Here is a 12478-nt window from a genome sequence, read left to right on the forward strand (position 1 = left end):
CTCAAACACTTGTGGCCATTGAATAAGGGGCCTCCCCTGGAATTTGGTTATCTATGCTCAGGAATTAGTCGGTATCTGAGTTCTCTGCTCTTGCACCCCATGGATTTGTGGATCCATTACACTGGGATGAGAGAGACTCAATGATTCTTTGATCAGCCCTTCTACATCGCTGAGGTTTCCTCATTGCACGCGATAGGGTGATCATGATTTCCCCACTAACTCATTTTCTGGCTGGCCTCTTTTATAGAGTTCGCCCTAGGTCATTTAACAGTTACTGTCACATAGCACTGCGGTATGCAGAGACTGGCAACTTTCCTCATGCACAGACCAATCTAAGACATGGGGCCCAGTGGCGATAGGGTTACCCTTCGACGGATAAGGCTGTGACATAGAGGAACGACCTAAGACAGGAGCCACAGCAGATGGACGTAACTACAGGGACCTAGACCATCCTCATGTTAGTAAAACAATAAGGGGGAGATGTGGAGAGCCGCAATAACATTCACCACCACAAGATGGCGCTGGCTTCCACTTTCATGCCCCGCGTGGAAAACCAGGATAGCTTTTGCCATTACAAGATGGGCGCTGGCCTCCGATGTGTCAATCGACTTCCCTTTCAGGAAGTTAACTGTACAATGCATGTGCAAAAAAAGTGGCTTCATGCCAGGTCTTTTGCCCACTCTGGGGCATGCCTATGAGATCATGGGTAAGCGACCAATCAGGTGTGGATGCGCCGCTCTAGGGTGTGTATAAGCCGCGCCATACTGGCGCCCTGGGCCCTCTCTTTAAGATACAATAAAAACGTTTTGCTGTAGAAGAATTGGTGTGTCCCCGCATGTTCTTGCTGGCGAGATAGCGCGGGACAGTGTTGAACCAGTCAGAGTTCAGAACAAGCTAGAAAGGATGGGTTTATTCAGCAGTGAGTCTCCAAGATGACAATTACATATGTTGAAAAAAAGTTAATTTGACATGACTGCATTCCCTTTTCAAAGAAAAGGTAAGACTAAATCACCAGGCATTCTTAAACATCTTAGTAATTATCTGCTACTATAAATGATTGATCTGATATTAATGCTAATTATTAGGAAAAGCACAACAGCACGTTTGCATGACTTCAATATTTGATAGTAACAGTCAGAACACAATTATTTTACTACCAGAAGATTTAAATTTAGTTTAAATAATGGTAGGATATTGCTCATTACTATGTGTGTTTACATATTCAAATAAATAAGTGACTTTCTGCAATTAGACTGGTATTCATTTGGTAAACAGAATTGGCTCTGTTGGATTCATCCAAGTGAAGCAGTTGAAGATTGCATGGCATTGTAAATCTCCTTACCAAAGGTTTCCAGTGACAGGAAATGTTGAAATTGTATTCTAGTTACATTCTGTCAATCCTCTCTTCTGTTTTGTTCCTCTAGTCTTGAGGGAATGCTACTACAAATGCCCTGTCCTTCAGGTGAGTCCTTGAGTCCAGTTATCATTTATTCTCAGCCTTTGAGTAGCCATGCTGGAAATCTCTGCATGCTGGGAACAGGTTTTGCCCACTCTACCTCACAAATGATCACACACTATTTCAGCAAGGCAAAATGTTTTATTTCTGCAGAAAGGGTGTGTAGCCATGAAAGTCAACCAGGCAAGCATACCCACTGGGTTTTTATTTCTAAATCAAGTGTTCCCATTTCACTATTTTCTTAGCTGACTGTCTCTCACTTGCATTCTTATGTGATTGGCTCATGTAAAGTGGTACAGTTGAAAAACAGGACAGAGTTTTGGTGGACCTGGAACACACATTCTAATTTTAAGAAGTGCTGAGCCTAGAGGAATTTAAATTTCTGTCAAACATCTTATTTACAAACATTTTTCACACTGCAAAAAAACATTCATTTTTAAAATGAAGTTTTATATTATTTAAACTTTTGTTTAAAAAAAGAATTTGTGAGGAAAGCCACATTCAACCACTGCTGCTAATTGTAATAAGAATTTTCTGAGTTCAAAGCTGAGAGAAGTATTTGACTCTGACTATCGACATAGGCATACTAAGGTAGTTTAGGACCATATAAAGTTAGCTGCACAAGGTCCACTACCCAGGGGACAGATAGCATGTAGGATAGTGTCCAAGCTACATGCTTTGAACTGGGTTTATAGTCCTTGCCTGGCTTTATAGGATTGGCCTGAATTCCCTCCTGAATCACGGAAATATACATCAGTAATTAAAAAATTAGCCTCAGTATGTTTGTAATCTTGTATTAAGTAATTCAGGATTTGAAGGGTTGACAATATAAAGATGTATCATTAATTAAATGCAGTTGGTTTAAAAGAAATATGACTTCCAGACAGAATCAAATAATTTTTGAGAAGAAGCTGGTTTGCCTGAATGCTGTCTTGCCCCAGGTTTGAGGTATCCTCTGGAGGTTTTAGAGTTATCTTGAGTAGGTGATGAAATCTCCATCGGACCATTACCCCTGTCAGTCTCCCAGCCTCAGGGTTCAACAAACATAAGATCCACTACCTAGGGGACAGGTATCATAGAGCAGGGGAGAATCTTTACACCTGAAGCCTGAGAATCACTCAAGCTGAGCAGGCCAGTGGGAGCTGGCATGACCTAGGAAGCTCTGCCACACTTGTCATTTATAAGCACCTATAACTACAGTTTACTATCCATTTACTCCAAAGGACAACACCATATGGGAGACAGCCCAGCTGTCTTTCCTCCATGCCTCTGACTCTGCCTGGCATCTTCACATCAGTGTGGCTCATGTGTCCCAAAGGGAAAAAAACACAAACCAATCAATAACCAAAAACCCCTTTACATTTAATAGGACATGAAAGGGACTAAATAGTTCGGGAGCTGGATTAATTGCATTTTGAAACATTGCCATGAGTCATGTGTATAACGACTACATTACATATTATTGCTCTGCCCCTACGTGAAGGGATCACATTTAATCTAGATTGTTATCACCAAAATTCTATGCTCATTCCTTTAAGTTTACATTTATATAAATTATGTATTTTCAGACTAGATAACATAATAACACACATAGAACCAAGTAAATGAGTAATTGCAAAATATAAATTCATGAAAACATTTTTAAAAATATTTAGGCATGACTAATGGAATTAAGCATCTCATTATACAAACAGAAATAAAGTAAAACATAAACTGTAGTGAGATATTTTTGCAGACTCTTAATGTTTCAGTCAAATACTGTACATTAATATAAATTTGTCTTAGTAAGAGCTCTGAAATATTAGAAGTATAAATCTTAATCAACAACAATACCATTCTTACTTAAAAATGAATATCTCAGGTGAATGATTTATGTCTCTGTCTTTCTACATTGGCAACTATCTTGGGATTTAAATCAGAACCAGTTTCAAAACTCTTTCTACTCTGGTAATCATGCTGGCCTATGTCTCATGTTAGTAAATATTTTGCTAACTGTATGTTGCCTCTCCGAACACTATGAGAGGACAATACAGACATATCAATGCTTCTTCTCCTGTGTAATTCACAGTGTACTAATGTGATCATTACTCAAATGAATATTGAATTACAAAATGGCAAGTTCACAAAAATGAGAAAAAATGCCTTAAATCATGTTCTAGTAGGATATGATAATAATTTGGAAGAGGGCAGATTATCCTGATGCTGTGACCTTTAGAAAGCTGAAGTGATAGAAGATTATTTGACTGTAGGTGGAAGATGAGGCTGTAATGAGGGAAGAGGATATGTGAAGATGGTATGTTTGGAAAGAACATGGCCAAGTGTAAGTAATGTGTCACCAGAATGTAATATAAAGTGGTCTGAAAATAACTTCCTGAAGAATTGAGTGGGAGGAGACAGAGACAAAGTGAGGTGACTTAAAACATTGTCACAGTTACTCACTGGTAGGAGGCAGCAGCTTCAACAAAGGGTTAGAGTCATTCCTGTGAAAATAAACTAACCACTCAGGAAACCCTAACCGTAGTATTGACAGTCCTACAGAAAGTTGTTTCTCATTTCTGGATGTCACAGTGAGGTGACCAGTGAGTAGTACCAGATAATGCACAGTTAATTCTTTCCCTCTAATGACCAATTAAAATACATCATCTTGCTAAGAAAGTACCATTGCCACTTAAACACTTTTAATTTTTGTATTTTATTTTATTTTATTTTATTTTATTTTTTGAGATAGGCAAAGCTAAGCCACCTTCAAACCACTTTGGTGGTTTCAAGTACTGAGATTCTAGGTATGGGCCATTCTGTATAGCTTCCTGTAAGCTTTATTGTAAAGTCATGAATGAATACTGGATTTTAACGTCTATCTTTTAAGCATCTATAGAAATATTTAAAATTCTTTTTCTAATATAATCAGTAGACTAACTTAAAAGGTATCATTTTTATTATTATAAAATTATAGCTAATGTAAAAAAATCAAAAGAAAGAAAACCTCAGAAGTCAGATGTTTTCTGTGTTGAATTTTTTTGTTACTAGATTTAATTTGGATATTGAAAAGTAATTTTATGCATTTCATTTCACTAATGGTATCATGCTGTATTTGGTTTATTAATTGTTGCCTTGTATTCAATATAGTATTAATATCAAAAGCTGTCACTTTTGTTTACCAGACAAAAATGGGATAGAGGCGTGTTAGGGTTAGCCTACTATGTGGAGAGAGAGAGCAAGTCTCCATAGAAACCTTCACGGCATGTTTCTTGTTCGCAAGAAGTAGGTCACATAGCTACCTTAGGTGCAAAAAAAAACTGGGAGTATGGTTTAAGGGGAAGAATGTGCACACACAAGGGAAGAGACACTGTGATTACAGATATCTGACACAGGCACATTCTTAGGATGCCAAAAACAATCTGTAATTTTTCCAAATGTTTCCTTGTTTCTGCAACTACAAATTTTAAAATAAACATATGAAAGAGGAATTGGAGGAAGACTAAGGCTGGAAAATTAAATGGAAATGCAGGAGGGATGGGAAGGTAGATAGGAAGGGGAGGAAATGCAGGAGGGATGGGAAGGTAAATAGGAAGGAGAGGAAATGCAGAAGGGATGGGAAGGTAGATAGGAAGGTAGATAGGAAGGGGAGGAAATGCAGGAGGGATGGGAAGGTAGATAGGAAGGGGAGGAAATGCAGGAGGGATGGGAAGGTAGATAGGAAGGGGAGGAAATACAGGAGGGATGGGAAAGTAGAGAGGAAGGGGAGGAAATAGGAAGGGAGGAAATGCAGGAGGGATGGGAAGGTAGATAGGAAGGGGAGGAAATGCAGGAGGGATGGGAAGGTAAATAGGAAGGGGAGGAAATGCAGGAGGGATGGGAAGGTAGATAGGAAGGGGAGGAAATACAGGAGGGATGGGAAGGTAGATAGGAAGGGGAGGAAATGCAGGAGGGATGGGAAGGTAGATAGGAAGGGGAGGAAATGCAGGAGGGATGGGAAGGTAGATAGGAAGGGGAGGAAATGCAGGAGGGATGGGAAGGTAGATAGGAAGGGGAGGAAATGCAGGAGGGATGGGAAGGTAGATAGGAAGGGGAGGAATGGGAAGGTAGATGCAGGAGGGATGGGAAGGTAGATAGGAAATGCAGGGGGATGGGAGGTAATACAGGAGGGATGGGAAGGTAAATAGGAAGGGGAGGAAATGCAGGAGGGATGGGAAGGTAATGGGAAGGGAGGAAATGCAGGAGGGATGGGAAGGTGAATGGAAGGGAGGAAATGCAGGAGGATGGGAAGGTAAATAGGAAGGGAGGAAATGCAGGAGGGATGGGAAGGTAGATAGGAAGGGAGGAAATACAGGAGGATGGGAAGGTAAATAGGAAGGGAGGAAATGCAGGAGGGATGGGAAGGTAGATAGGAAGGGGAGGAACTGCAGGAGGGATGCAGGAGGGATGGAAAGGTAGATAGGAAGGGGAGGAAATACAGGAGGGATGGGAAGGTAAATAGGAAGGGGAGGAAATGCAGGAGGGATGGGAAGGTAAATAGGAAGGGGAGGAAATGCAGGAGGGATGGGAAGGTAGATAGGAAGTGGAGAGTCAGCTCATGATGCAAGGAAGAGCAGTACAGAAATCTATTAGTTTATAAAGTAACTAAAATATTTAATTAACCCTTGAGTGGATGTACTATATATGAATGGCTAATGCTCCTCATAGAGTCCACTGTTCATTAAAAGAAACCCAGTGCTTGGTGTCAGGTAGTCTTTTGTATGTTGCTGGAGTGGGAGTCTGTGGAGGTTCCCAAAGCAATGGGCTTTAATACATTGCTGTTGGTCACCAAATAGACCTAAGGGTAACCACCTTTGCTTAAGACACCATGCAATTGAAAGGTAGCATAAATAAATCAAGAACCAACCTAGCAATCTCAGCTGTACTCACTAGGAGTGAAAGAAACTCATACATAGTCATAGGTAAGAAAGAAAAATAATTATCAAGTTGATGAAAATTTAACTGGACCTGAACATGAACAAATTTCAAGTCTCCCAGAGCAAGACTTGCAAATGACAATCAAATTCTGGGTGTACAGTGCAGGTTGAAAAGAGAGATGCAATTTATTTGTGCATAAAATGATAAGTATTTAGATTGGAGGTATACATTATACTGGCTTAGAACCCTGGCAGTAGTAGGTTATTCTTTAGGCTCCATTACCTCTCTAGACATGGGTAGTTACCTAAATTTATAGGGCAAAGCACAGATGTCCTCGTATTAAGTAGGTCTTAAGTTTAATTGGGTAGCTGTTAGTTACCCTTAAGTTATACGTACCAATCTTGTCATACTGGTTATGGTTGTGGCACATAGAATTTTTAGCTGGATAGGACTTTTGATTGTTTTTCCATTTGGAGTTTGATAGCTCCTTGCAGTATCTTGAAAGCAAGTCCCAGTAGAGGAAGATTTAAGATCAACAACAACAAGCACAAGAACAATGATGACAACAACAAATATAATGGCTAATTATTAAAAAACAAAAGCTACCTAATCTAAATTATAGAAGCACATGTAATTTTTATTCCTGAAGTATTTCTCACATTCAGTTAAAATGTTTAAGAATAATGCGACAAGGATTTTATTGTTTTCCATTTCTTAGTCAACTCTTCAGAACGCTGCAAGCGATTTGATGAAAATAAGATAATGGACTCCTATTAACATTTTAATTAATGCCATTATTATACAAGTACCATTATTTTACAAATGTAAAGTACAAGTACTCTGAACATTGGAGAAAAATATCAGAGGTGGTGAAAGGCATACCAAGCAAGCTATTTCACAATTTTATTGCTTGTAATGATGCCATTTAGAGCTCAGTATTGCGTGTGCTCCTGATCAGTATGGAAGTCAACTGATTTTCATGACAGAGCTGCTCAGCTAGTTGGCATGCTTCCTCTCTCAGAGTACTTTATTTAGTGGTGTAGTGTGGATTTGAAGTGGGGGATGAGTACAAATCACTTTCAATATTCTAAACCAGCAATCTTGTCAGTCACTGTCAAGGGTATATTTGAGGGAAAATACTGTTGTTCAAGTAATAAAAGCAATTTGCTTATGAACTTCTAGTAAAAGGACACCTAATGTAAAGAGGCGAACTCTGTACCCTGTTGAGGTGTTTAGAATGTTGAACCGTGCAGTCATTTGTGACACTATCATACTAGTATTCATTTTCTGTGTGAAAATAATATAATTCAATTTACGCATTATGAATATTTATGGGGCCTCATTTCAAGTTGTTAAATACAAATATTTTCTAGAGTTCACTGTTCAGGATGAATGGTCTACATAGACCCCACAAAGAACAGCATGAAAATGGAGTCATCTGTGCCAACATTTTGTTTAGCAAACAGAAACATCAGAATATGGAGACTGAGAAAAGCCAATTTTCCCAAATGAGCATATTTCAGTTATGATAATGAAGTTCTTTTGTCCTAACCCCATGTCTTAGTGAGGATTTCATTGCTGTGAAGACACACCATGACCAAGGCAACTCTCACAAAGGAAAACATAAATGGGGCTGGCTTATAGTTTCAAAGGCTTAGTCCATAATCATCATGACTGGAAGCATAGTGTAGTACAGGCAGACGTGATGCTGGAAAAGGAGCTGAGAGTTCTATATCTTGATCCACAAGCCCCAGGAGGCTCTGTTTCACAGTGGGTCAAGTTTAAGCGTATAGAACCCCCAAGGTTGCCCTGATAGCGACACACTTCTTCCAACAAAGCCATACCTACTCCCACTGTGGCACTTCTCATGGGCAAAGCCTTCTAACACATGAGCCTATGAGGGCCATTCCTATTCAAACCATTAAACCCAACACACGAAGTAATTAAATGGACCTAATATTAACCAGAATTTTTCTAGTGTTTTGAAATTCTATCTTCCAAGCCATGAGGAGAAAGCCCTTATAAGAAAATTACTTCACATTTTATCTAAAGTAACACACAACATAGATATGTTTTGGGTAGCACAGGCTGTCCCTATATATTGTAAATGTCCAAAGTTAAGCCAATACCCAAAACGAGCAACTTAAAATTTGTTCTCTTTGTCTTTTTAGCTTCTTTTTAAATACAATCTTCTAATTTTTTATTTCTTTTTCTCTCTTTTTGTTGTGTCGCGCGCCCAATGTCCCGCCAGCAAGAATGACGCGCGGAACAGGATTCTTCTGCGAACAAGCCTTTATACAGCTCTTCTTAGTGTTACAGCTCTCTTAGTGTTACAGCTCTCTTGAACAGGGACCCCGAGCAGCAAAGTCGCTCGACTTATATACACAACAGTATGCTAATTATCTCTCAAGGATTGGTGGGGCATGGATCACCCCACTACTTGTCCTCCAGGGATTGGCGGAGAATGAATCACCCCATTAGCATAGTACCGCCCCTCATTAGCATATTAACGGTCAACTGACACCTGGTGCAAAAACCGCACATGTGCAGTACCGTTGTTCACCACTGGAGGGCGCCCTACATCTCATTATCGTATGGCCGCCCTAGCAAGGGGACAAGCCTGCACATGCGCAGTAAGTTGTCTACATCCAGACAAGGCTGGATGTCGGCGCCATCTTTGTTTCGCCGCGCCGCTCTCTACATTATTGGATGTTTTATTTATTTACATTTCAAATATTATCCCTTTTCCTGATTTTCTCCCTCAAACTCCATATCCTATCTCCCATTCCCCTGCTTCTATGAGGGTGCTCCCTACCTCACCCACCCACCAACCCACTCCTGTCTCACCTCTCTGGCATTCCCATACACTGGGACATGGAGCCTTCACAGGACAAAGGGCCTCCCCTCCCATTGATGCCAGATAAGGCCATCCTCTGCTACATAAGCAGCTGGAGCCATGAGTCCCCCCATGTATACTCTAGTTGGTGGTTTAGACGCTAGGAGCTCTGGAGTGTCTGGTTGGTTGATATTGTTATTCCTATGTGGTTAGAAACCCCTTCAATTCATTCAGTCCTTCCCCTAACTCTTCAATTGGGATCCCTGTGCTCAGTCTGATGGTTATTGGCAAGCATCCTAATCTGCATCACTAAGGCTCTGACAGAGCCTCTCAGGGGACAGCTATATCAGGTTCCCTGTCAGCACGTACTTCTTGGCATCAGCAATAGTATCTGGGTTTGGTGTCTGTATATGGGATGAATCCCAGGAGAGGCAGTCTCTGTATGGCCTTTCCTTCAGTCTCTGCTCTTCTCTTTGTCCCAGTATTCCCTTTAGACAGGAGCAATTGTGGGTTACAATTTTGGAGATGAGTGGGTGGCCCATCTTTCAACTGGGGGTTGTGTCTAACCTCTGGATATGGTCTCTACAGGTTCTCCCCACTCTTTATTGAATATTTCAGCTAATGTAATCCCTGTTGGGCCCTGGGATACTCTTCCTTTCCTAGCATCAGGGACGTTCTGGTAGCTATCCTGGGTTCCCCATCCCCCTTTGCTACAAAACTCTGTTGAATTTCCTGATTCACTACCATCTCCCCCCATACCTGATCCTGTCCCCTTTCTCCCCACTCCCTGCTCTATTTCTTCCAAGTCCCTCCAATCCTCTACCTATTGTGATCATTTTGTTCCCCCTTCTAAGTAGGACTGAGGAACCTACACATTAGTGTTATCTTTATTCTTCTTAGGTTTCATATGGTCTGTGAGTTGTTTTCCTAACTTCTTTTGAGCTAATATCCACTTATCAGTGAGTACATACCATGTGTGTTTTTCTGTGACCGGGTTACCTCACTCAGGATAATATTTTCTAGTTCCATGCATATGCCTGAGAATTTTATGAAGTCATTGTTTTTAATAGTTGAGTACTCCATAGTGCAAATGTACCATACTTACTGTATGCATTCCTCTTTTGAAGGACATCTGGTTTTTTTCCAGCTTCTGGTTATTATCAATAAATTTGCTATGATCATAGTAGAGCATGTGTCCTTGTTATATGTAGGAGCATCTTATGGGTCTATGCCCAGGAGTGGTATGGCTGGGTCTTCAGGTAGTACTATGTCCAATTTTCTGAGGAACTGCCAGACTGATTTGCAGAGTGGTTGCACCAGCTTGCAATTCAAGCTGTAATGGAGGAGTGTTCCTCTTTCTCCTCACCTCTCCAGCATCTGCTGTCACCTGAGTTTTTGATATTAGCCATTCTGACTGGTGTGAAGTAGAATCACAGGGTTGTTTTGATTTTCATTTCCTTGATGACTAAGGATATTGAGCATTTTTTTAGGTACTTCTTGAAGGTCATTCAATATTCTTCAGTTGAGAATTTTTTTTATCTCTGTGCCCTATTTTTTAATTTGGTTACTTGGTTCTCTGGAGTCTAACTTCTTGAGTTCTTGGTTTATTTTGGATATTACCTTTGTACAATATGTAGGATTGGTAAAGATCTTTTCCCAATCTATTGGGTGCCATTTTGTCCTATTGATAGTGTCCTTTGCCTTACAGAAGGTTTTCAATTTTATTAGGTCCAATTTGTCAATTATTGATCTTAGAGCCTGAGCCATTGGTGTTATATTCAGGAAAATTTCCCATGTGCCCAAGTGTTCGATGATTTTCCCCATTTTCTCTTGTATTACTTTTGGTGCATCTGATATTATGTGGAGGTCCTAGGTCCCTTTGGTCTTGAGCTTTGTACAAGAGGATAAGAATAGGTCGATTTGCATTCTTCTACATGCTGACCTCTAGTTGAACTAGTACCTTTTGTTGATAATGCTGCCTTTTCAGCCTTCATTCTTTGTGCAGTGAGGGGCTCCCTGCCTCTTTGGGAGGCAATGTAGTAAACACTGCTTCCTGCTCCAGACGCCTAAGGGCTTTCGTCCCAGTGATGCCAAAGTGAGGAAAGAGAGCGGAGTGGAAGACAGGGAAGAACCCAAGTCCGAGCCAGAGACCAAGAAGAATAAGGGTGCAGCAAAGAAAACTGAGAAGGAAGTCGCAGGAGAGGGCCCTGTCCTGTATGAGGACTCTCCAATCTGAAAACCTCACCCAGTGGCAAATATACCACACTCAAGATATGCTCCTGGAATGTGGATGGGCTTCGAGCCTGGATTAAAAAGAAAGGTTTGGATTGAGTAAAGGAAGAAGCACCAGTTATCTTGTGCCTCCAAGAGACCAAATGCTCAGAGAACAAACTCCCGGCTGAACTGCAAGAGCTGCCTGGACTCACCCATCAGTACTGGTCAGCTCCATCAGACAAAGAAGGATATAGTAGTGTGGGCCTACTTTCCCGCCAGTACCCACTCAAAGTTTCATATGGCATTGGTGAGGAAGAACATGATCAAGAAGGCCGGGTGATTGTGTCTGAATTTGAGTCCTTTGTCTTGGTAACCGCCTATGTTCCCAAGGCAGTCAGGGGTCTGGTAAGACTGGAGTACCGAGTACCGACAGTGTTGGGATGAAGCCTTTTGAAAGTTTCTAAAGGACTTGGCTTCCCGGAAACCTCTTGTGCTGTGTGGGGATCTCAATGTGGCTCATGAAGAAATAGACCTTTGTAACCCCAAAGGAAACAAAAAGAATGCTGGTTTTACTCCCCAGGAGTGCCAAGGCTTTGGGGAATTGCTATAGGTTGTACCACTGTCTGACAACTTCCGGCATCTCTACCCCAACACTGCCTACGCTTATACTTTCCGGACTTACATGATGAATGCCCGGTCTAAGAATGTTGGTTGGCGCCTTGATTACTTTTTGTTGTCCCACTCTCTTTTACCTGCACTGTGTGACAGCAAGATCCGGTCCAAGGCTCTTGGCAGTGACCACTGTCCCACTGTGAGACTCTCCTCGAGTAGCTTTATGCCTGGGAAATAGCCTCCTCTCCCCAAGAGGAGACCAGTGTGTTATCTCTTCTTCAGGTGTTTGGTTTGTATGTACTCCCCTCTAAACCAAACTTCTGGTTTCCTTTAAACAATCCAAGTGAAATAAAAGAAGAAAATGCTGTCTTTTTTTTTTTTTTTTTCCAGCATTTGGCTTTTTTTTTTTTTTTTTTTTTTTTTTGGTCAGAGATCAAATGAACACGGGTGTGTGGGTCATTTCTGGT

The 12478-nt window shown here is 41.0% G+C and overlaps 1 pseudogene; it reads left to right on the forward strand.

Moving 5' to 3' along the window:
• Nucleotides 1–515: 515 nt before the first annotated feature.
• On the forward strand, nt 516–12249 carry LOC116904487 (annotated as a pseudogene).
• Nucleotides 12250–12478: the final 229 nt, after the last annotated feature.

The sequence above is a fragment of the Rattus rattus genome, chromosome 6 (assembly GCF_011064425.1).
Source record: "Rattus rattus isolate New Zealand chromosome 6, Rrattus_CSIRO_v1, whole genome shotgun sequence".
Taxonomy (NCBI): domain Eukaryota; kingdom Metazoa; phylum Chordata; class Mammalia; order Rodentia; family Muridae; genus Rattus; species Rattus rattus.